This window comes from Lonchura striata, chromosome Z, assembly GCF_050655825.1.
Source record: "Lonchura striata isolate lonStrDom1 chromosome Z, ASM5065582v1, whole genome shotgun sequence".
NCBI classification, from domain to species: Eukaryota; Metazoa; Chordata; class Aves; order Passeriformes; family Estrildidae; genus Lonchura; species Lonchura striata.
Window position 1 is genome coordinate 63,955,406 of NC_140740.1, and position 26,725 is coordinate 63,982,130.

Consider the following 26,725-nt stretch of genomic DNA (forward strand, 5'->3'; position numbering starts at 1 on the left):
AGTAGCCTGCAAAGAAGAAGGCTCGTATGTCTTACCTTGCATGAAGGAGCACACCCTTAGGACAAAATTGAGTTCCCAGCTTCTGTCAAAATTTGTGTCTTTGCTTGAGTTTGAGTGATGTGGAGGTCAGTATGGATAACTGTATAAGGTATGTGACAGTCGTACATGTCTGCATGAAGGCCAGCACACAGAGAAGCCTTTGAGGGACTGGTACTTTAGCTCTTTACATCCCACTCAGCTTTGAGGAAAAGAAACTTTCACATTCAGAGTTGTAATGAAGCTCCTGAGAGGGAAGAGAAATTTCCACCAAATTTAGTCACTTTGTTCAACATGAAAACAAAGGAAGTATTGTGAAGAGCTTTCTGGCTAGAAAACAGTAAATCTTCTCATGGGAGTCCACAGTTTCTGGTTTTGTTTTTAGTACAAACATGATGATGTAACAAAGTAATCTTGTTAAATAATGATACTTGTATGTTTAATGTTATCAGTTTCTGTTTACACTTTAAACCTTTTTGCCAGCTATTCATAGATTTCTGTAGTAGAACTCTTAAATACAACAATGGAAAGAGCATTATTGTGTATTTCTCAAGGACAATAGAAATCTGAATTGGAAACTTACTTTGCCTAGAGGCTTTGCTGGTCTTTCTGCTAGAAATAGTTTTGAAGTACTGGGAATGTGGATAAGTAAGGGTCATTGTCTTTCTCATCACATTTTTTTGTGATTATAAGGCTTCTGCTGAAATTTGTGGTGCTGCTTCCATACAAGCAGATGTGGTGCTTTTGAGACTACTTCAATCTTCAGGCCGCCTGTCAGTGTGATGATTCTTAGTGCATGCAGAAAGCAGAGATGGCATTCTTAAAGATGTGTCCATTTTCTAGGCAAAAGAACACACAATGTTATTATGTGGGGAGCAAATAATGAAATCTAAGTATAATATATTAAAAGTACCTAAAATTGAAGCACAAACACCTGTGTAATTTTAAGAGATCTAATATTCTAATATTATTAGACAAAACAATGCAAATTTTTAGTGCAGTAATGAGGAGGAGTTTGAGACCTCTTCAATAAAAGAATCCATCCAATCAGAAAAGGGTCTTAATTAACCATGTGACTATAAGATCACTTATTTAGGAATCACTTGTACCACTTGAATCACATTTTTATCACTTATATAGGAACACGTGCTAAAATGTTCACTGTTGACCAATTTTTTTTAAAGATAAATACATTTTCAGAGCAAGATCTAAGCAATGAGTAGTTTATAACTATAAATATTTAGGTTAAGATGGCTCACATACTGCTTTTCATCTGAGATGTATTTCTTATTCAAAATCTTATGCTTAAGTTTTTGAAGAAAAAAAAAGAAATTCTAACAGTAGGAGGAGCATCCTACTTGTTAGCCTGCAAAGCTTTAATTAAGTCTTGGAGTATTGTAAACTGTCATCTCTGCGCAGTCCCAAGCTCTCTGTTGGGAATTATGTAGAACACAGCCAACTAATTTTGACCTGTTGGTGAAGAAATATTTTAATTGTCTGTGTATGAAAAAGCAGATTCAGTGTACTGTGGTGTTCTCATGCAAAATAGCTAAGAAACATACAAGTGTCTAGCAGGACTAGGTGTTTTATATGGCTGCCCCAGGCCTTTGTTTAGTGTTTACACGGTTGTTTCTCTTTCTCTAGGATTTTATCCTGCTAGAGAACATACCAGGTTTTGTTGTGTGTTAGTGTCTACCTAGGAGTGACTTTAGTTGTGTTCTTCATACGCTTATGTTGGAGTCTGAAGTGTTACTGCTAACAGACAGACCCCATCTAGGACTGTCTGTGTTGTCTGCCTCTCTGTAGCAGAGAAGCAAAACTAGAAGCTTTGAGCAGCAGATGAGTACTTTGAGTCATCTACTGCCCATACAGGCTGCAATGAGGGCAGTTTTCCTTCATATTTTCCTTCTTACTTCAATGGACCAGATTGTTATTAATGTTATAATTATGAGAGCACAGGCCTTCCTGTTGTGCTCTTATTAACAAAAGTGAGCACACAAGCTTCGGGACAAAAGAGGAAACATTTGAAACTAGTCTTCAGAGTTCCTGGTTCCCAGCTTGAGATCATTGTGTTCTGCTAGCAGCTGAACTGATCAATGCACTTCCTCTTTTCAGGAGCAGCCCAGTAAGTCACTAAATTATTTCTTTACTGATTAATATTCTAACTTTTCTTTATAGGCTTGTTTCTAAAGGGGAATCTGGCATGTGCTTGTCTTAATTTTGATAGATACTCTGCTTGATGTGAGAGCTGATAGTAAGACAAATGTACAGTGCAACACTGAGAAAGGAGATTGCTATATGTGTGTTTCAGCAATGTATTAGCATTATTTTCTTACTATATAAATAATTTTAAAAGTTGTTTAAAACAGAAATAAGAGCCATCATATGCTTGATCTCTGGGAGCTCTAGAATCTAGATTTAGCTGTATTTCTTTGGGATCTGAAGTCTGTCTTACTAAAGCCTAAACAGAACATGTCTTATGTGTTACTGACTTCTGAGTTTGTCTTTTCCTACTTTTGGTAGGTGTTTGAACCTACCCAGCTTCTGGTTTTTGTGCTTTGTGTTGCAGAAGTGACAGAAGCTCTACATGAGGGAGGATTGATTTATCAAACTGATCATCTGAGAGCAGTACCCTCTTTACCATAGTTTCTCCAGAGGAAATGTTGTGTAAGGATTCTTATAGTAATTGTGTTCTGAGGAACTCTACTTGAGCAAGAAAGGTTGCTGTAGTTTAGGTGTGTTTGTGATTGAACTGTAACTTTGTTGCAGCCACAAAGCAGTTGTGCATCATAGGAATATCCTACCTCATATTTTTTGGTGGTGGTGCTTGAATTTATTTACTTGTGATGTAAAAATGTTAATTTTTTAACAGCTGCGTGACCATATGTGGAAGTCAATTATTAACTAGTAAGCAGCCATGAACATATGCACGATCACTAAGTGCAGTTACCTTCATCACTCATCTTGACTCCTTGTACTTTGTGCACACTGCACAAACTCTCTGTAATTCAAAATTGCTCTTTTCATTTTACCACTGGTGCAAAAAAATTTTTGCTTTTTATACATTTTCCATATATTCGTAGCTCTGTAGATGACTATTACATAATTATGTAGGTCTTTAACTAACTTTAGTACTGTCCTACCCCTTCACTTAGATTTTAGAACAATAAGCTAATGTTCCTGGAATCTTATTTAGTCTTGCCTCTATAGTGAACCAAGGACATTATAATTCTTTTCTCCGTGTATCATAGACATAATAAATGTCTATGATAGGAGCTGAGGAGGTGGAGGGGGCTTAAGTAGGGGCAGAACCACAAGTGTGGGGATTACTTAATTAACTGTTCCTTTAATTGGATGATTTCTGTTAAATATACTAATTTTTTCAAACTTACAAAATTGTCAGGCTCCTGTATTACGTGTGCATTTCACCATATATTTGCACCCTGAAGGATCTTCATTTAAGGTAACTGTTTTTTATCATCTTAATGTTGTTTGCTTTGTGATTTTAGGCATCCCCACTTGCAGCATGGTTTCAAGCTTGGTATGAAGTGACAACCTGCATCAACAGAAATTTGCAACCTGAAGACCCTTTTGTGTGATCCTACTGTTGGTGTTTCCTTTGTAAGTTTACTGTACTAACTTTGCTGGTTTATTTTCATCCCCACTCTGTCCCTCTGAGACATGTAGGAGCTGAAGTGGTGAGATCTGGTGTTCTTTGGACAAACAAGGGGAACCCTGCTAGGTATAGGTGTATGTCCTGATACAAAGGTTGAAATGAGTCTTCTGTCTGGTCATGGCTTTTCCATACTTACCTTGCATTCTTGATACATGCTTGCATTTCTATCATGTGGGCAAGGACTCCCTCTGGCCCTCCATGCCAGTGTCCTCAATCAGCCTTGTGCACAGTGGTGTGGACAGGTGTGCCCCAGGCACAGCTGGCAGAAAGCAGGCATCATTGCAGTGTTGATGCAGGTGAGTGATGGTGAGGAGCTTGGTGTCTGGAGAACATGTAATGTGGTACTACAGAGAATTGATGCACATCCATAATCTATGCCTGGTTTGGGTCTATGTTAAACTTAAAAAAGAATTGTGAAAAGAATTGTGATTGAAGGACTGTCTGATCTCTTTGGTTGCGATGTAACACTGTAAAAAGCAGTGTGGCTTTGTATGTTTCATCCTCACATCAGGATGTATTTGAGGAATTAGAAGTTCTCTTTGAACAAAAAAGTTACTTGGAAACAAATACCTTTTTATTAAATTAAGGCAGTGTGAATTGTGGGACAAACCACCCCCCCCATCTGTACTAATTGGGATTGGTAGCTAATTTGCATAGCTTAATTTTTTAAAAATAATAGCATATATTGCCAAGTCGTAATCCAGTTTACATTGTATATTTGCCTTTTAAAAGGAAGATGCTTATGTTTTGTTTGGTTTTTTCCTTTCACCCTGATATGGGCTACTAAAAAAATGGAGTGATGTATTTCAGAATTGTAAGCCATAGTAATTAAGACATCTTTTAAATATTTTCCTTGCATAGCATTATTGCAGCTCTTACTGGAGCTGAATTTTACCTGTTTATGACTGCATCCCAATGCCAGGTTGATTCAGTGGTAAGAAAGGTCTTGGAAGTCACAGGGACACAGCAGTGTCAAGCTGTTTATATTTTTTTCCAAAATTCAGGGGGATCATGTGTTTGTTTGGAGTTCAAGGAAGAGCTTAAATCTAAAAGAATCATATTCAGTTAATTTTCATCTGAAATTATCTGGTCTATTCAAATGTTGTTCATACATGTATTATAGAACTTTGAGTTGAATTTATGTAGGTAACAAATAGGATCTGAAATTTCCTCAATCTTGATGTTCAGTATGTTTCTGACTTAACGTAGAGTAACAGGATAGCGCAATACTATGGCAAGTATGAAAGCACAAAAGTACATTGTTTGTTTAGTATGATTAAATTGGAGGTTAAAATGCAAGAAGCAATTTTAGATGAAGTTAGATGTATAATATCAGACTGTGGTAAGAAGTAAATTATAAGTTTTTTGCTTGGCTTTGAGTTGTTGGTTTTCTGGGGGGGGGGGCTTTTGTATTTTTTTTTTGGGTTTTTTTTTTGGCTGTGAGGTTTTGTTCTGTTTTGTTTAGGGGATTTTTGGTTTTTAATTTGGTTGGTTTGTTTGTTTGCAGGCTTTTTTGTGGATTTATTGGAGTATTTTTTGGTTGGTTTTCCTTTTTTTTTCTTGTCACAACATTACATTAATAGGAGAATGTAGTTTACCTGCAAATAAATGGTGATAAAGCCCATGACGAAAAGTGTGTTCATAAATATTGAATTGAAAAACAAAAGATGCTTTACAATATTTTTGTTGGCTGCTATTGAGCAAATTTTTCATAGATCTTCAAAGCAGAAGGAGTTTAAACTTCAAACTTGAGGTGTAATTACAGGGACATAAGTTTCTTTCAGGGATTTAATTTGTTTTTTGAAAAGTAAACATTTTTCTCAGTGTTTGCAACACTCTAATACTATGCTAAAGTATCAGAAATTACATGAAATCTGCTAGAAATATGTATTTTTATGTAGTTTGACAGAGTAAGTGACTAGGTTTAGTAAAAATTATTCTTAATTTTTGCATTTGCAATTATCTCTAGGGATCCTAGTGACAAATGTCTGGCTGGAATTTAGTAATTGCTTGGATTAAACTTTGTTTTAGTAGCAGCCAGCTTAAATGCTTGGATGTTTGCTTCCTCTTAGTATTGTTTATCCTTTCATGTAGAGTGCATTTGACACGGTGGGGATTACTGCATTTAAAAGCAGCAAAAGTCTGGCTGAAAAGGTTGGAAGAAAAGAGAGTTTGACTTCTGTGTTTTGGCCAATGGAAATGAGCAGCAGCTGTTGATACAGGGACATGGATGTTCAGAGTCTTTCTGTGGGACCTCAGAAATACTCAGCATAAACATTGAGTCTGAATTTGTTACTTCCACCATCAGCTGTAAGTGATATTTAGAATGAGTTTTGCAAATTCTGAGAAATACTTTGTAGTATGAATCTACAAAGTGAAAATGATATTATCTCTTTAATATACTAAAAGTTGGGATTTGCAGGAGCATCCCCAAACTTGGAAGGATGAGAAATAAAGTCTTCAGTAGTTTTCTTAAATCTTTTATGAGGTTTGCTGGATACAGTGTCTTCACCATTAAAATTAAATGTAAATTTTCAAACACAATTTTTACAGACCACAAAATGACAGTGCATTTTGTTGAAGAATTGAAGCCAGCTGTTACATGGAAATGAGTAGTTCAGCAAGATGCAGCTGGTTCTTGTAGCCTCAGTTCTGATTGTCTAGATTTGTTGTATAAGACACTGGAGGCAAAAGCATTTCATGAAGTGCAGTACATTAAGACCTGGGCTATATAAGTTTTGGCTTTTTATTAAAAGCTTGCACTTAGATTGTCAATCCTCTGCAACAAGCTGTCCCTTAAAATCTGGAACATGAGGAGAAAATCAGGGCTAACCCCATAAGACTCACTGAGTTGCTGCAGCTCCTTATAGCAGAAGTGAAGATTCCAAAGGTCCAGCCTTTCATGTGAGAGACTCTTAAGGGCTAAATAAGCAAGTTGCAGGAGCTGTACCTTTAAGAGCTAACAAAAGAATGGAAACACAATATAGTGAGTACAGGGAAGGGTAAGATTCCATGATTGAGGCACATTTCCACCTGTGTGTTTTCTGTGGTTTGTCTCTGTGTTGCAGGAGAGCAGAGCCTGTTGCTTATTTCTGTGCAGGGTAAGCAAATGCAGGCTGTGATCCTTTTGTGCTGTAGGGTTTCTCAGAGACTTCAGCAGCACAGAGTCAGATTTAACTTGCAAAATGTCTGTGTTATCTACTGGGCATTGACCATGTATTTCCTGCCATATATTCTATGAGGTAACTTTTTATTTGTACCTATGAAATATTGGAATATATTCTGTTCTGCCACACATATTCTCTTTACACACAACACTGTGTGCACGTAAGTGAGAATCAGACCTGGTATTCAGGGATTAATTGGGAAAGCCAGCAGTGGTGTTGGGAAGTTACAAGGTCATTTGTGATACTTCCATCTGATCATTTATCTTATCTTCAAGAGAATAAGGTTCTCTGCAGGAAAAGCAAATATTTTAATGCTCAGGCAGTGAATCATCATTCTAGGTGTGTGCAATGGGTATTAAATGTAGAGCGAGAAAAAGGATACCACTTGTTCTGGTTTTAACTTTGATGCACTGATAGCAGCTAGTGAAGGTGAGTGACAACTGTAGCAAAAGCCAGCTTAAGAGAAATATCACTTTTAGGTATCCTGGGAACTGTGTATATCTCAATTATGTTGTGTTCTGCTGAATTAATACCAAAAATCATCACGTCGTCATCTTTAAAAATCAGTCTGCAATGGCAAACTGTATCCCTACATATACTTTCACTAGGAAGAGGAATTCTTATTCCTGCTCAGCCATAATTGGATTGATTTGGATGTGGCCCATGAAACATGGTTCTGCATGCTCCTGTACCTCCTGTTGACAAGAATTTTTTTCTTTTGTCTAGCAATACAACTTAAGAATGCCAGTAATTGACAGCAATTTTGGCTAATCAAGCTCTTACAAAAATGCAATGGAAAGTAGTTTGTCTGTTTAGTTGATATAATAAAGAGACTTGAAGGCCAGGAGCCACTCAGATTTAATACTGTTGCAGTGCCACACAATAAATTTCTAATTTATTTGAATACAGTGTAAGACTAAGTTAAGATAAATTTCTCTTAATGAGAATTCACAGGTTTCCAACATCAACTATGTGTTGGAGAAGCTACCTGTTACTCACTGATTTGTGATTCTTATTATGTAATAATTTAAAAAATACAGTATTAGATTTGCTTTGATATGTTTTGTATTTCAGCTATTGTAATAATACATATGTAAGAATATGCTGTTATTATGCTGTTATTTTATAGTATCCTATTGCTTTTGATACTATTCTTCAGCAAAATTATGTGGGAACAAATTCCTTCTCCATTTCACAGTTCTGATATCATGTTCAGTTGAGAATGTTTCTCAGTTTACCACTGCATGTTAGGAACAAATTGTATTTTATGAGCTTTATCTCTGTGCATGTGTATATGGGCAGTATATGTATGTGTGCTATCAGTCTGTTGAAAGGCGTTTCTGACCTAAGTTAGAACTTCAAGGACTCTTTGAACCAAAACCCTTCTATTATCATCATAAAATAACTAAATGGTGTAGTATGTAACATATAATGTAGACAGAATGCTTAATATACATGTATACAAATTCTGTATGCATGTATAAAAGTATTCTTTAGCTTACTTGTGTTCAGAAAAGCCCTTCATAAATATTTCCTTTCATCCCAGTATGCCTGCCTAATGGCTTAAAAATGTGCTTTTGTGGCGATGAAAAGCATATGCTGTTTTCAAAAGTCTGCTCTGAACAGTGGTATTTTTAAATTCCTGTTTGTTTCTAGGAGAATTGAGGTGACTAGCTATAAGTTTGTGAGTACTTACAGTATAGTTTTTTCTGTCTTGAATGACATTTGGTGGAGGGGAAATGGCTATTAAGGAGGTAATTTCAAGCAATATTTTATTGGAAAATGTGTGAATTAGGGTGATTTTCCTCTCACTCCAGTTTTATTTAGGTCCTGTAAGAACTCTAACATAACTTGCATGATTTTGTAGTATTGAATGTATAATCTTTCCAGGTTGCTTGGTCTATAGATGTCTGTGCTTCAACAACATGAATGATTCTGTCTCTTGCTACTTGTCCCACTGTTACAAGGAAATCTAGATATTTTTGGTAAGGTGCATAGTGCCTCCTTGAAGTTGTAACTCAAGAAAGTTTCTTGTAAGCAAGCTGAAATACCTAATGAACCTTTTTTGCAACTCAGATATTGAAATTGGAAAGTACTCTTTCCAGTTCCGCTGTTGAAGCATTAATAGAGCTTTGCTGTGCAGGCATGAAGCCATTAAGTGCTCCCTTTTCAGATTTCCATAGTTATCAAGAGAGGTGGGCAAAGCTGTACTCCACAGCTTTACAAACACTGATGGTTAAACCTGACAACCAAAATAAGGAAAAATACTCCTATCTGTCATGGTGCTTCAAGAAGCATGCTCTGGTACCAAAGCAATTGTAATAAGTGCAGTTAAAATTTCACTGTTAACTGCAGTTAAAATACCCTGTTTTCATATGGGATTGTAAGAAACTGAGCTGCTTTTATGAATTTTTAAAATATGTCTCCTCTGTGGTTATTGCTGGCCTCTCATAAAATGTAGTACAGATAGTCCTGTGTGGAGCTACAGCATACTGCAGATGCAGCCTCTGGGGCCTTCTCATTTTTCAAATCCATCATTTCTTAAATCCAGGACTTTCTTTTGAGTCTATGCTAAACAGTTTCAAAAACTACTATTTTACTATTTCAAGACATAACAGTTTTTTAAAAGTTTCATGCAAAATAGCTCTAGCTTTCATTCTCAGGGAGTTTCCTTAAATACCATTCAGAGACAAAGTGCCTGTTGTAGGGTTATGCTCTACTGGTAACTCATGCATGTCACTTGAAAATAAGAAGTTTTAGCAGTGGAAAATCTTAGAGGGGAGAGAGAATATCAGGTTAAGGATGGATGAAAAAGCCTTTCATTTTCTAGTCTGTTGCAGAACTACACTTTTTTTCCCCCCTGGCTTTTCTGCACTGTATAAAGATGCACCAATAACTCACTTGCCTGTACTTTATCTAGGAAGGCAATTTTTCTGGAGTGGTCAACCTATTTCTCCTACTTCTTGTGTTTATCTTTGTTTTATCCTTTTTCTCTTGAGATTTGGATAATATACTTGTTTGGGGTGACATTACAGAAATCTATGTAGCCTGGCTCCTGTGTGAGATGTGAAATACTTTGGGCTTTCACTATTTATGGTCTAAAATGGGAACAAGAAAGGTATCTTATATATGAGAATAAATACTGCTTTTATTTAAGTAAATGTAAATATATAATAGAAAAATCTTTTACAAATAATAATGAGGGCTGAATTTTGTCAGAACTAAGAGACACTGGATTTATACTACTTTATTGTGTTCTTAGTAAGTAATGCAACAAAACTAAGGTGTGTGTTTATTAACAAAGTGGTATGCTATTGGTTATTTAGGATTAGTTTTGCTATTCCTATTCTATGAGATTATTTCTGAAGCTACTGCAATAGTGGTGGGGGTTTTGTAACACAAGCACTTCCCCCCCTTTTTTTTTTTATTAAAAACAAAACAAAAACTAGGATCAGATTCTTTGAGCAGCCAAGCATCAAAGCAATTTCACTAAGACCGTAGTAATGCAGGAAGTAAGGGAAACACATTTCTTCAGAAACAACTTATTTCTCTTATTTTTGAGCCATTTTTTCTGGTGGTGAAAGTTGTTCCAAGTGGAAATAATGGTGCATCGTGCCAAGAGAAATCAGGAAGCTATACTGGGAGAAGTGTGCAGTGACAAAATTAGAGTGCAAAGAAGTAGTGGTGAAACTTTCTCATATAGGCACACACATACTGCAGCATACTATCAAAATAGCATTGATTTAATAAGCTGCAAAGGGAGCCCTTGGACATGTATCTCAAATTTAACACTGATAAAATGGTGTGTTCTGCAAAAAGCCTGCTTGGAATGTATTTATGGAATATCTTCATGTTCAAAAATATTAATAAATTTCTTTTGACACAGAGTGCTGGGGGGGAAGAAATCATGTTGTATTTTTTTCCTTATTATTAAATATACATATATTCCTGATAAGGACTATATAACAAAAAGCTGAAAAATGGGAAAAGCAAATGTATTTCAAGTTATCCTGAAAGCATTAGTATAGTTAACGGTGAAATTTGGAGATTAAGCAAGAAAATGTCTAGAAGGACTGCAGATCATTTGAAATCACAAAGATAGTCCAGATGTTAAAAAGTAATTTTTTACCAATTACACTGAGGTCCCAAAAGAACGAACCTGATGAATGACATATTTGTAGCTAGAAATTATATCATCATGTCTAGGATGAGGCCGTGTGAGAAAAATTCAGGCCTCTCCTCTTCTCTGGGATAAGAAACAGAAGCCTCAGGCAGTGGGTGTTGAGTGCAGTGCTTCATGTTTATGCCTTGCAACAGATGGTGTGAGACTTGAGGTCTGTGCAAAAAAAAATGATAGGTGGACTTCTCTGCTTCAATAAAGCATACACAGATTAGTTCTGCTAGTGTAGGATGATGATAAGAGTGAGAGAGTACAAAGCTGTTTCAATCATAGAAATACTTTCATATGAAGCATTTTGTTTGTATACGAATAACAACTTCTGCCAGTGCAGAAGTAGGAGGACAGCGATTTCCCTATCCTGACTGCGATGAATACATCCAGGGCAAGATATGTGGAAAGATGATTAGAGGTCTGGTGCACCTCTTCTGTACAGGCAGGCTGAGAGAGTTGGAATTTTTCAGCCTGGAGAAGAGATGGCTCCAGGGAGACCTTGTTGCCTCTCCCAGTACCTAAAGGGTACCTACAAGAAAGCTGGTGATGGACTTTTGACAAGGGAAAAGGGTAATGGCTTTAAACTGGGAGAAGATGGATTAGATATTAGGAAGAAATTTTTTAGTATGTGGGTGATGGGACACTGGAACTGGTTGCCCAGAGAATTTATAAGTGTCACATCCCTGTCAGTGTTCAAGGTCAGGTTGGATGGGGCTCTGAGCAACCTGGCCTACTGAGAGGTGCCATGCCACTGGAGTTGGAATACCATGATCTTTAAGACCCCTTCCAGCCCAAGCCATTCTATGATCCTATAAACTGCCATACTGAAATCCACACATGAATACTTTTTGCTGAAATTATGGCCATAAGATGTAAATCACAGTAGTGATAACCTGTGTTTATATCTTTATAGCCTATAGTTAAGCTTCTATGTGACTTGGAAGAAAAACCTATGCATACAATATTTGCATTTTCTATTTTGTTTAATCTGTGATCTCCTTTGTATAATATAATTGATAAAGGAAAAGAAAGGGTGCATGAGCAGTAGGTGCCTATGGTAAAGGCTCTCTGTTATAATAAAACATATTGCAGAGGTAACTTCACTTATTCAAACATTTTCTGCTTTATTGTGATTGGGCTTCTCATCCCCATTAGCCTGATTTTGGACCCTGGTAACAGATGTTGGAAAGAAATTGAAACTTACGCCTTTGTCCAATTTGCAAGAACAGTGCAGAACTTTTGCCAAGTGGAGGTTCACATCTTGCTCCTTTGACTGTGTCCCTTAGGAACCCAGAGGTTTCTTTTGTAACCACCATATTATCCAAACAGAATATGCAAATGTAACTTTTGCTATGGATCAGTGTACACCTAGACTTCTAGATGTGTCTGTTTTGCTTGGAAAAACACCATTTGGAGGATGATCACAAAGGTGAGCAGTAATTCAGTCTTAGTTGCCTGACCAGGTTTTAAAATATGCTTTACCTAGATCTCTACTAAAGATCAATGTATTTGAAATAACCATTCAGGAGAATGTTTCCCAATATTGACAGTATGTACTGCAGTAAAAGCAGTGTTTAATATCTTGCTGAATTTTTCAATATGTATTGTTGCTTTTGTTTTAGCCAAAGCTATACATAAATTTAATACTTCAGATTGATCACCTGCAAATATTGCTGGACTTGATATATTTTTCACAGAGATGCATTAAAATATGCCTGCGGATTTTGTGCCTTTTACTTTCTCTTCCTTAATTAAAGAAAGAAAATAAAATTGTTTTCTTTGCTGTCTTTCTTACAACATCAGCTCTTTATTGACTTCTTAAATATATTTTTTCCCTTCACCTCAGTACCCTTTTGACTACTCAATTCAAATTTAGTGGCACTGAAGGCTTGTTTTTAGCGGACCAAAGCAGAAATCATTTCCTATGCACGTGTTTCCTGTTAACATGTATTTTCCTTCTACTTTGGTTCCCTTGCTCTTCATCCACTACTGCTTCCCATTTCTCCTTTCTTCCCAGTTCCCTCTTGTTGAGTCTCTCCCTTCTCTTCTTGCCTTTTTCACTCTTTATTTTTACTTTGTTTCCCATCCCAACTTGCTCCCTGTGCTCACTTGCACCCTTCCTGTTTTATGCATAAAAGTCTTCAAAGTGAAAGAAAGAATGCTTTTTAGCTAGATTTAGTTTGCCTCTTTCTGTGAGGACATAAACAATGCAAAGGAAATGGACAAAGTGAGAGATTGAGAGATAGACTTCCAAGAACCTTGGCTGATTTCTGAGCAGAGAAAGGTATACGCCTGTCACAGAGATGCATGTTATTGAGGTATGAAATGCCCCTGGAGATTCCTCTTCTGTCCCCTCAGCCTCATATGTGTCAGTTCTTAGGAGCTGTATTTGTTATGCAGAGTTCCTGTCTGTCCTGTAACTCAATGGTATAGAAGAAGATCCCTCAAAACCCAGGTCTGTGACTTGCTGGGCCCATTGATACAAGAGGTTTTTCAGAGACAGGTGTACAAAAACAGGCACCTACTGTAAATTTCTACCAACATTTTTTGGTAGAACAAGATATCAAGGATTATAAAGTTATAAAGTTATTTTTTCTAATTAGTTAGATTAATTAGAAAGCTATATAATCTTTGCTATGACTGGGAGGAACTCCCGAGGGAAGTGTCTACCTAAAAAAATTGCTTGACTACTGCCATACTGTTGTGAGGGAAGATGGATTTGCCATCCGCTGCGGTGTTAACTCTGCACGTCATCATTCTGTTGTAACCTGACTTCACTATCACCTAGCAACCCCTTCATTCTCTTGAAAAAAACTGCAAGCTCAGACCTGTATCTTCAAACCCGTGCATTTTACTGAAAACATTTTTCTTTGAAGGGAGATGTGGATAATGTCCAGTTTTTTCAGCTTTTGTACAAGACCAGTGTTAGTCACTGCTTGTTAACAGCATCTTTTGAAATGTGTTTACGCCTTCAGACTGGCCTTGTGAGGCATCTTAGTTTCTAGCCTTCCTCCCTGTCACTTTTATATGTGCACATGTAAAAGTGCACACAGACACTAACTCGCACAAAGACACACAAATACACCAGCTAGAGCTGGTAAACCTCAGTAAAGGTTTTTAGCTGATCTAAAACTAAAGGTTTTCTTAAGCTAATGTGGCTGCCTTTTACAAGCATCTGAGTAATGCCATGCTCTGCAAGAAAATTGTTCGTGGCACCATCACCTGTGACAACCTGCTGCGCCTGTTTCTGCAATGAAGGTGACCATCTGTCTGTTCCCTGGCCATCCTTGCTGCTAGAATGATGATGAAGACTAAGCAGGCAGGCTTGTCTGGCTGGCTCTTGTCTCGTAGGATTCTTGCCCTTTATTTGGCAGTCCTTAGTTACTAATGCTGGGCTACAGGTGAGTGCTCTTATAATGCTGCCATATTGCAAGCAAAACTGAAGACCAGTTTATTTCTATAAAATAAAAACATAGCCACCTAGAATGAAATTTTAATGAGTATCACTTTTCTCTTACGTAGCTATTCTCAGGAACAAGATAAAAAACAGAGAGGTTCAGGGGCTGCATACTGTTAACAACAACTCTTAAAAGGCAATTTTCTGTAAATGCATTTAAAATATGTGCTGTTGAACATACTGATCTTTGTTATCTCAGAATAAAACCCCCCAATCCAGTAGCCAGTAAAATTGTAGGCTGAAAAAGTTATTTAATTTATTTAACCAGATGTTTCAGCAGATTAATGCTGGTAAGGATTATAATAAAATAGTCTATTGCATTGTACACCTTAAATTGTAAGAACTCTCTGTTCCTGCAATAGTGTGTTGACTGAATTTTTGGGATTTTTCCACTTAGTCTATGGAATCTTTATAATATTTATAGCCAAGTTTCATCTTGTCAGAATCTTGTTCTTTTTCCAGTGGGCAAAAACTGTGATTAGTTGTGTGGGTTTTTTCTTTCTAAATGCTGAAAGCTGTATTTTTACCTTTTGAAAACTACAGTGTGGGCTGATACCTGATTTACAGATAATACTGGATGCCTTTTCTATCCTACTTACAATGATGCTTCCAACCCAGTTATAATGATGCAGTGAGAGGTGGAGATATTGTTTCAAATGACTTTTTTGTGAAGGAAGGAAATTCTTATTTGAGCCTCTCAAGAATTCAGAGACCTTTTAATTTGTGGGAAAACTCACACTCATTTTCTTGGAAGAAGTCACAGGTTCTGGTGTCAGGTTATGGCTCTTCTACAAAGATATCACCCACTGCTTACTCTTGTTGCTGGTGGTAAACTATCTTCTTTTTGTTTTAAGTTCTGTTCACATGTACACCAGTTTTAAATCAAAAGGGCCAATTTATGTGCAGATGTGTTTTTTACTTACAGTGATAGCTTAAGATTCTGAATTTTCCTATAATATTTCCATCTATGTTATTTAAAGAAATCCAGCTAGTCATTTGCAAAGAAGTTCAAGGGGAGGGAGACTGTGATGGTACTTCTGTATTGTTTGTTAACTTGCATTTTTTAATACAAAAATATTTAAAGTTGTGCAACTATATGTGGAGTATAAACATCTGTAGGATAATAGAGTGTTTCAGAATCGGCAAAAACATCTAGTAATGACTTCATCTTGCTTTCTTGCTGCCAAAGCTGTTCAGGGACAGGTTGTTCAATTTGGTTTTGCAAGTGAAAGACTGTTGGACACAATTTGTTTATGTAATTTGGCTGGAAATAACTACTTCTAAAGGTTTATTTGAAAATATTTGTATTGCCATTTAAAAATTCTGTGACTGTGTCCATGGCTGAAAACAACTGTACACATTTCTTACCGTGATATGTCACTTGATGTCAGTAGGGTAGATTTGTGTGTTGATGCAGTTTGGATTTGTATATTACAGTGCAGATATGCTCATAATTCAGCTGAGTGCCAAAGAATACTGTTGGGAAAAAAGTAGTCACTTGCCCATCCTGATCTGTTAATCCAAGACATGGCTTGGAGTACAGTGATGCCTTTTCCTGGTCTTAAAAATTTTAAGAGCCAGACTTGGTTAAGGGTAAGGGGTTTTTTACCTCGGTATTTTAGTAAGGGTCCTTATAGGTGTACCACTTCACCAAGGTGGGATGTGCCGCAATGCACACACATGAAACAGGTCACATGTACAGTTACATATACACATGTACATAGACGTTACAAATTAGCATATCTAACAAGGACACCCAGTGGGAGGCCTCGATGAATGGTGTGATGTTCCCCCATCCATGGAATTCCCGCCTGAATGGGCCAAATCTCTGGTTTACAGGATATATTCTAGAGAGGGCATTGGTTTCCCAAAGACCGTGTAAGGTTTTCTGGCCTCCTACTGTGAGGCCTTTGGGGTGTTTGGTCTCTGGGCCTAACAGAATACTAGGACTATGCTAAGTTATCAGAGTTAAGGAATTACAAATATGCATGCTAACAGTACTGAGAATACATGAAAGTTATTTAAAAGGTACACCGAAGAGAAGACAAAAAATCATCTTGGTGTGAACAGAAATATATGGTTCCTTATAAGGGTGGTATTAACCATCACATTTAAGCAGACACATTTCAGTCAGAGAATGGAATAACTTTATAAAAATTGTGACAGTTCTTTTGGTTCCCACCTTGCAGTTCTTCTCTAGTGGCTGCAAAATCTGTCCTGGTTTGATTACAGGAGCTCTGACAAATATCACTATTTCCTTGCATGCTGAGTTATTTACTAAATTGTTTCAGAAATTCACGTTATTGTATTAATCATATTTTTGGAGTTTATTTGTCCTATGTAACTTTTGAAATTGTACTTTTCTCCCATGAAGCTTTCTCTGTGATTTAAAAAGAAATATGTTAGAGAACTCCTTTAAACCAAGAAGACTCCAGCTTTTGTGCTTTATAGGCCATTTTATAAAATTGGATGACACTTTCCTTTTTGGTAACTTTTTGAGTGATTTTAGAAATGTATCTGAGGAACTTCTGTTCTATAGGAAAGGAAGAGCTCTTAATTTAATCAAAGAAATCCTACTGATGTTGGATTTGTTCTCTGCTGAGGCTGGTACAAGACGTCTACTAATTTCCTTTACCTGAGGAAAAGAGTTTGTGGGGGGTTAATTGGTTGCAATAGATTTTCTTATTCAGTAGGGTAACTTAGAGTATCTCTCATCTTGAATTTATACACTTTGAATTTACTGCTTACATCATTCTTCTATACCCAATCTTCTTATGACTTTATTTTTCACACAAGCTAGGCACCTGAAAAACAAGTTACTGTATGAATATACATTTGGCAACCTAACCTTAGCCGTGCATTTCCATTTTCTCTCAAGCTAGTGTTGAACGCAGTTTGGGTGCTGTTGCCTGGCCCATCAGGCACTGTTGCTAATGCTTCTCTCCATCTGTGTCTCGGTATTGTGTTCTGGTATTATCACTAGTGGACTGGTGACTCTGAGGTTATACAAAATTTTGTGAGTGATTTAAACAGCTGAGGCAATTGTTCTCTCCTCCATTGTGGATCAAGAGTCTAACAGTATTCATTACCTTCCTCATTTCTTCCCAAGTTTCTTTTTGATCTTAGAGGTGACCATAATAAAACTGTTGTAAGGAGTTCCATTTTGGTTAATATTCTTTGGTAGGTTACTTTTTTGTTAGCTTAATTGTCTAGGTGAATTCTCCTGGAGCAAGAGTAGCATTGGTGCATAATAACAATGCTATCCAATGCATGCTTGGAAGGCAGGACCACAGTAGCATCAGCCTGGATCAGCTGAAATTGTTGCAGATATCCAGTCTGAGTGATACATAGTGATTCAGTGGAAACCAGGAGGAGTCATGGCAGTAACCAGATCCTTTCCTTCCTTCAAGACATTGTCAACTACTTTCTAAAAAGTTGTCTAATCTTTCAAAAGAATCTCACATACTACCTGCCACGTCCTCCCGGGTAATCTCTTCCATTCTTCAACTGTCTGTTTGCAGCTCAATAGAATGGCCCTCAATTGCAGATAAAAATGGGATTTTAAAATACTTGAATTTCTTAGATAATCTTACTGCTGAACAGTTTAACTTAGCTAGCATTCATTAACACTAATATCTACAAAAGTTATACTCAGAGGACCTCAGGAAGAAAGCACAGAGAACTTGAAGATCATGATAATACACTCATGTATTGAGTTCAGTATTTCCATGACATATCCTTCTGCAAACTTTGTTGTGAATAATTATATGCTAATGTGAAAATAGCCTAAATGATGCCTAGTAGTCTATCATTTATGAGTTACCTGTGTAGAACTGATGCACAAATTATGCCTGCTGTTTTAGTGGTTGCAAATTATTTTAATCATAGCTTTTTTGTGTTGTCCACCCAAAAGTCTCAATTCAAAGAATTCTTATTAACATTTTTTATTATTGCCTCTATTGTAAATTTAGGATTACATAGCAGTTTTAGGTGTGGTTGACATCCTTTTGAGGTGGAAAAATGTGGATGAGTAAAAAGATAAAGGTTTCAAACTGGAGCAATACAGCTATTGTGCAGTTCTTGTTATTGCTAAGGTACTTCTTATCAAAGTAACTTGTCCTGGGCTTTTCTGCTTTTTATCTTGCACGTTCAGTCTATTCTTTTTATACTTAATCTTCTCCAAATCCATTTGACCTATATTTCTTTTCTCAAATGACTATTTCTGGAGTTTCAGATTACTAAAGCTTTTGGGTTGACCAAATTCCTCTTTTATACCTATTCCCCACCCACCAAGGTGGGATTGTTTGCATCTCTGTTTGTGTCATTCCTTTAGAAATTGACACTTTCACTGATTTCATTTTTGCTGTACATGAGATTTCCTTCCCCATGGATCCTACCTGCCACTTACATGAATGATTGCTGTGCTCTCCTTTCAAAAAAATCATGATCACTATGTTGCATGATCCCTGTCACTCTATTTGGCATGTACCATCAAAGACTAGTGTAGAAGAATTTTCCCTCTCCTTCTCCCTTTTTCCTTATCAAACATTTTTCTCAGTGCTCTGCAGTGTTTTATTGGATGGCATGCATTACATGGTGGTTTTATCTCAAAGTGCAGTGTCTGGTATGTGTTAGTAACAGTAGTCCATTGCCATATCAAAGTTGCCAAAGTAAAGGAGCAAAGTAAAGGATTCTGGGTTCTGCCAAGTCTTCCACCTGTGCCCTTCACTGTGATACTACCCTAACATATATTGCATACTGTTGTATATAGCATGCAGATGTTTCCTTCTTTCAGTTTTTTCAAAGAAAACCCTATCTTGACACCTTTATTAATTTGTAATTCCAGATGGCTTTATAGAGTGCTTGCTAGTTTTCTAAAAAGTGCTGTTATTGGCACATGAAATCAGAATAGTGAAAACATAAGTAGCAATTGGGAAGTCTTCTTCGGCTATGTACAAATAAGCCTTTCTGCTTTGCATGCTTTCAGACTGTTACAAAATAATGAGAAGTTAATGGGGCTGTTTTACTTTGTAAAAGGAGGGCCTGTTAACAGTTTCTGCAAGATACACAATCTGACGTCAGTTATGTCAGAGATCAAATGTTTGCTCTTTCTGATTGCTGATCTGAGCTCGCTGATTTGGAAAAGTCCCATGGTTATTAAGACATCAACACCACCTAGTACACAGTAGAAAGTTTGCTCTGCTTTTACAGATGGTGTTTGGCAAGACGTAAGAGATCCTCAGGTGCTTCTGGGGAAAGCAGAGACAGAGTAGTTGACAGTAAATGATAAGTAGGCCAATAGGGAGCAGAGGAGTGAGATAAATTTAAGGCCTTTGGAATGAAGCCTTGAATTTGGAAATTCATGGAGGAGGAACAAAGACCAGCCCACTTCTTCTGTGCAGGTTATCTGTCACATGCAGAATTCACAAAATACAGACCTTACAAATGAAAATTTGTGTGCTTTGTTGAATGAGCACAGTGTGCTGTGTTTCCAAGGACTTCTACACTTTGGTTCATTAATTGAATTTTCAGTTTTATTTGCATTGTTGTAAAATAGGTTCTATCTGAAAGAATCGCAGCAGATTATTTCTGAAATGAAGGGTATAATTTGCAGCTATAGTTTGTGATGCTCTTCCTGTGACCCTGGATATTACAATGGTAGTGTGTTTCACCTTGAAGAAAAGGTTAGTGCACAAGGACTACCATTTTAAATTGAAGAGGAAGGGATTCTTGTAGGTTGTCACACCTTCTGGGTAATCAGATGTATTCTGCATGTTTGTAGACTTTGATGGAAGTGGTATTTTCTGAAGTTCCTAATTTTCATTTTTTTTCCATCTGAAAGCTAAAGGAGGAAGATAGATGATCTGACATTTCTTGCAGTAAATCAAAGCATTATAATGAGAACATATGTTTTTTATACTGTTAATAGTATGATACGTTACTTTTCATATCTAGCTAGCAAACTAAGAAAAAAATGCTAGTTCTATTATGACATTTTTAAAAGACATCCAAGTAATGTGCTGTATTCCTGAAACTAGGGGGAGGAAGGAAGGGAGGGGAATGGTAGTAATCAAACTGTATCAGAATCTTAGCATTGTACTCAGATTAATTGCTGAGAGACTAAAAGATCTGTCAGGGCACTGAAACTAATGTGTGTTATTAAAGCTAGGTAAATAAAGGTGGTGTGAACAGCTGACATGACTTAGAGTAGATGAACAGTCTAAATGGAAGTTTTGTGTTGTTTTTTGCTTGCTGCTTTAACTGTAGCATTTCTGCTGGCCTGATGATATTACAAAGACCAGGAGAAAGACAAGATTTTTGTTCCCTTTTACTTTATTGATGAATTTCATCACTTTTTGTATTAATTCTGATTTTCCTCTTATTATTTTTGAGGGAAAATAAAAATCAAATCACATAGGTAGACTAATCAGGGATTTTTTTTTTCTTTCTTTCTTTCTTTTTTTTTCTTTTTTTTTTTTTTTGGCTGGCTTTTCTTAGGCATCACAGGCTACACAGTTTCTGATCTGTTTTTTAGCTGTTCACTCAGAAATTGTTCATTTTAGCATTAATTAGCAAAAACATTTTCCAGTTTTCACAGGTATTATCACAAATTTTACACAGAAGATTTTATTTTCAGTCACCCTTAAAACCTCCATAATCAGTTGTGGGTTGGGAGATCTTGACAAGGTTTCAGACCTAATTGTTTGGAGTTTTTCTTTACTTTTTCCCTCCTTTAAATTCATATGACACTTTTTTTTTTCTGTCAGACAGAAAAGATCGATTTTTTAAAAATAATTTTTTAGTGGCATAAATGAATGGTGTTTATGATGCAGTAAAAAGTTTGCTGTACTTTTGCAGTAATAGACATAAGAATCTTCCAGTACTGCAAAGAGTGGAAGTCAGAGCAGTTGACAATAGAGGTTTATTAGGCTGACGGGCATTACAGGGATTGGGTGGATTAAATGCTCAGATTGAAAATCTGATTTTTTTAGATTTGAAGCTTTCAATTACTTTTAAATTATTGTTGAGTCCATTGCAACATGTAAACATTTACTTCATTATCAGGATACATAATTTAAAAATATGTATGTTATCTTTTACTCCTCAGATGTTTCAGATATGGGAGCATATAAATTTGATCTTAGATGTCTGCATGTTCTTCTGGTACAAAGTGAATCTATTCCACAAATTAGTGTTTGGGATATTATTAAAAAGAGAAATAGAGAGCTGAATTGTATATATTTTTTTTTTTTCTTGTAACTGAGTGGCTACATACATACCTCAATTTTTATTTGGCGACTATTTAACTGCCCAGGTACTCATGTAAAAAAAATGTTCTCTGACATTAAAAGACATAAGGTTTTTGGAGAGGGGGTTAACTTGTGATGACTGTTGAGAAAGCTGTTGGATCTTTGATGTGTTGTTCCCTTTACCACTCTGTGCATTAAATTATGCTTCCTTTCACTTCTTTAGATCTATGTATTGGCACTCTGCCTAGCAGTGCATGCAGGTTCCTAAACACCACTCTTCATTGTCTGGTAAACTCGGAAGGAAGGCAATTAAACCATGAAAATTATAGACAGCATTGTTTTAAAGCATGGAGAAAAGCTTCTTTAAGGAGCTAAAATGTAATAAGACATACGTCCTATTATTTACCTGAAGTTAACAAGTCATTTGCCTCTTGAGCCTTCTGAAAATAGTGCTGATAGTATGCTGATACCTTTGGATGGATTTTGTATGGAAACAAGATGTGTGTAGGCAATTTTTATGTGTGTCAGAGGATTTTTTTTGTGTCCCAAACCCCTTCATTTACAAATAATCAGATAAATAATCCTACTGTTCAAATTCGGCTGGAGAGGGTAGGGAAAAAACTATTGACAGTTTTGATTGACCTAAGTTTGTCAACTGAATTTGACAGTGGTCCAGAGTACTAGCAAGTTTCATGGAATAATAAACAAGATAAGATGAGATCTAATTTGGAAATCCAGTGCTGTTGTGCATATTGTATTAGCTGGCAGAGAATCCAGACAGGAGAGAGAATTTGTAAATGCATCATCTGTAAGAGAAGTTCAGTGCCTAAGAAGGTATGAACTCAAATCTTTATAATTTCAAAGAAGTAGGTTAAGAGTAAGGAGTTAGCTTTAATAGTGCCTTTTGATCTTGGACCTGCCTTCAGGTAGCTCCAAGAATACCATGAATGGTTTTTGGGTACTTGAGCTTGGGGTAGGGGAAGCACAAGAGAACATGTGTTCATGGATTTCTTCAACTTTTAACTTAGAAGGCTTGCCTCTTCTGGCAAAATTTTGTGCAACAAAGGTCTCCAGCTTCACACTAGAGCTGAAATCTGGCAGTGTATGACTGTCCCAAATGTGGTTTAGTGGAAGAATGCTGTCTTACAGATCTGCAAGTCCTTTTAGTGAGTTGAAGAACTGACTTTAAAAGCTACTGTCACAGATTCCATAAGGAAAATAAGTCTGAACAAATCTTACTAGTAAGAGTTTTGCAGTAATGGAATGACTATGGTTTTCATAGTTGTCTTAGAAGCTGCTGCTTCAAAGTTGTAATAGAGAGGAGACAGGAGCCATGAAGGAATTTGACCTGATGATTGTTTTTAATGGAATTCACTATAAATGCTGTTTGTAGGACTAGAAATTCTTGTCAGCATCCTTACAAGCTGCTGTGGTCAAGAAGGAATGCAGTCTTGGTGTGTAAACTCCCAGTCACTTAGGACATGTAGAATTACTATTCTGATGATATTTTTTTGTCTCCCGCTTAGTATCATAGGTATGAATTTAATGCAAGAGTCTGTGCTTTTCTGAGAAGTCACTTGCCACATTCTGAGGATTTAGTGTCCTCCTGGCAGAAGGGAGCCATTCAAGCATTAAGAAGCAGTTAAATAAGTAGGTAATATGAAATGCACAGAACTATGAGAATGAAGTTTCTGTATTGATCCAAAATTGTGTATTCCATCCCAATGCATTCACTTGCCAAAAAAAAACCCCAAAAAACCCAGAGTGTTTCTGAAAATGCATTTGTGTGTTTCAGGCTGGAAAATCTGTGCTGTACCATTTATTTTATTTATATATGAGTAATCTTAAACATACAGAATTGTTTATTGAATTCTTTGATTTCTAGTGTTCTCCCTCTGCCCACTGGAAAATTTAAAGCTTCATTTCATCTTGTTTTGTCTTGTTTTTTTACTTCTCATATTTAAGATTAAAGATTACACCTGTGCGAAGTTATAAATATGTTTTCTTTTGCATGAGGTTTCTAACTCACTGCAGAAGCCAGACAGCAGTACACCCAGGGATATGTCTGTATTGAAAGCTATGAAGAATATTTCACTTTTAACTATCAATCAGAACAAGTACTACATATAATGAAAGTTACATGGCTTTTATTTGGAGTGTGATTCCTCAACAGCATGCTTTATTAATGCTTAAAAAATTTATTTGTTTAAGAAAATGGTCTAAATATGCTAAGAATTGAATTATCCAAAAAAAACCCCAAAATGTTTTCATGGTAATGGAAAAAAAGTAGACCTGATTTTTCGCTGAATGAACTAATACATGGGCCTGTAGGAATCTAGCAATAGCATTTTTCATGAATGTTGGCTTTTATTGAAATTGTTGGAAGTTATAAAGTTAACTTGAAATTGAGCTGAGAGGCCATTTTTGTGTAAGGTACAAATACCTGTTCACGTGAACTGGGCCTCAGCAACTGAGGTTGTGTAAAACAGCTGGCTATTTATAATCTGGAAAAACAAATACTTTATGCTGTTAGTAAAAGAAAAATTTTGACTATATAAGAAACATGGAATTAAAAATTCAAGAACAAGAAATCAAAGCTGGGTAGGAAGCTCACATTTGCTGTCTGTAATTTCTGTTCCAAAATGCTAGCTATGTGGTGGGCAGGGTGGTGTTGACATTGTGGCCTTCTGGCTGATCGGAGAAATTAAAAAGGCATCCCTGTAGCTCTAGAGGAAAATGCATATGGCACTTTTCCCCCAGAGTGATGGAAGTTGCGGTTTGTGTTAGGAAGTGTGTGGTTGTATGATTCTCCTGTGAGAAACTAACTGTGAAACACAATTATTTTATTTTTTTTCCGAAGCATGCATTGAATAGATGTGGTTTTTTCAAAGTCTGCATTTAGGACTAGAAGGTGTTTGGAGCAGAAGGCTGAAACTGAAGGCTGTAATCTTGTGTTTCCAGAAATGTACATGTCACAGTAGTTTTTGTTGCACATAAGATTTGTGACCAAAATGTTGACTCTTCAAAAGTATTTGGGAAAAAACCTCTTTAAATTCCTACTGTACTTAAATGTTTCTCTTTCTTTGTTATCAGGTGGGATAGCATCTAAGACGGTAAAGACAAGATCTTTATAGCCATCTTTCACTCATGGTTTAAGCCCAGCCAGCTGCTGAGCCCCACACACTCTCTCACTCACTACCCCCTGATGGAACTGAGTAGAGAATCAATAGGGTAAAAGTGAAAAAACTCAGGGGTAGAGATAAAGACTGTTTATCTCTAAATAGGTACATAGCTGTGCATGTAAACAAAACAAAACAAGGAATTCATTCACCATTTCACATGGACAGGAAGATGTTCAGTCATTGCTAGGAAACCAGAGCCCCATAATATCTAATGGTGACTTGGGAAGGAAAACAGTCACTTTGACCGTCCTCCTTTCCTTCTTCCCCCTACCTCTGTGTAAGTGAGCATGATACCATATGGTCTGGAATATCTCTTTGGTCAGCTGGGTTCATCTGTCCTGGCTGTTTCCTTTCCCAGCTCCTTGTGCGTTGCCAACCCATGCACTGGAAGGGTGCAGCAAGGCCTTGATGCTGTGTGAGCACTATGCAAGAGTAGAAAACAGTCCTGAATTATCAACACTGTTTCCACCACAAATCTAAAATGTAACCCCACACTAGCTACTGTGAAGAAAATTAACTTTATCCCAGCAAAAAACACACTACAATATTTCTGAAACAAAAAGTTTTCGTCCTCTACCCACCCCTACCCCACATCTTACTTTATTGTGAACTTTTCCTTTGTCAGGTACATACAGAGATCAAGTTTAGTTACAGTAGTTTCCTGCTATGGCAACAAAAAAATAAATAGTTGTAGCTTAGTCTGGAAGTGAGTCCAAGACTGTGACCTGTCTTTGAACTGTTAAACCTCAGAACTGAGACAGTAGCTGTTGCTCTGCACATTATAAAACGTGTGCGAAGGCACCATGTACTGCTTCATTAGCTCTCAGGCAGGAGGAAAATACAGGAGTAATACTTCGCAAAACATTGTTAGCATGGAACAAAGAGATGGTACTCACAGCACAGATTTTGAATGTTGTTTGACACAACCACAGTTAAGATAGAGTGGTGTCTTTTCTCAGAAGATTAGAACAAAATTCTCTTCTAGATGCCTTTAGGAAAGTAATTGACACATACAGGAAAAATTTACTGTCTTTATGGTGTATGAGCTTTTATACTTGGTAGTTACTGAACGTTGTCTGTTTCCTATTGTCAGCATTGCAGGGGTATATTTTCACATAAGTGAAGTGTTGAATAATTTGTCTGTCTGTGCTGGGAAAAAAACCAGGCTTTTCTCCCATGTCTAGCATGAGTGTTTTATTGAGCTGACTTACTGAAAGAACTCTCCCATGTTACATTCATGTTTGGCTTTTGCTGAGTCTGTGTGCTCATAATTTAGGAAGTTTTGTGTGTAGTGGAACTTCATATTGTATCAATAGTCTTGGAGGTATGTGGAGAACAACAGCTTGGGTGGGGATTGGTATTTTAACCCAGTGATCAGTTATTTTAAAAGTCTTTTACTAGTAATTAAAATGACATTTCTTTTCCTACAAAAGCTGTTTAAGCAAGTTCTTAATGCCTTTGTGTACTGATAGAGTTGTAAGCATGGATGAATAGTAATATTAATATTAAATGTGTGAATATAGGTGAGTGAGATGAACTATGTACAATTTAAAAAGCTATAAAAACAAAGTTGTTGCCTTTAGATAGGAGTTCAGTGTATAGGAGACTGCTAATGCACATCCAAATGAAGGAATTAGTGATTAACACATGTTACTTGTATGGAGGCTACAATGAAGAATGCCGTTAGCTGAAGGAGGAAAATACTGGTATGCAGTATAAGAAGTATGTTTTTCTGAGGCATTGTTTTCTTCTGAGAAACTCCAAGTTTCTATTTGTTGTGCACCCC

At 36.7% G+C, this 26,725-nt stretch overlaps 1 protein-coding gene across 13 annotated transcripts in view; it reads left to right on the forward strand.

Annotated features, from left to right (window-relative positions):
* The window catches only part of PIP5K1B (phosphatidylinositol-4-phosphate 5-kinase type 1 beta), a 97,836-nt gene that overhangs the window by 9,174 nt on the left and 61,937 nt on the right, over positions 1-26,725 (forward strand). For 6 of the 13 annotated variants that reach the window (XM_021530505.4, XM_021530512.4, XM_021530503.4 and 3 more), the window contains one exon: positions 3,546-3,657. The exons of 5 other annotated variants lie outside the window; for them this stretch is intronic. The gene's annotated coding sequence lies outside the window, so the exon portion shown is untranslated. Of the gene's footprint in view, positions 1-2,605; positions 2,704-3,545; positions 3,658-26,725 lie in introns of all 13 variants that reach the window. 2 more of the 13 variants (XM_021530504.4, XM_085567560.1) reach the window with 1 other exon arrangement.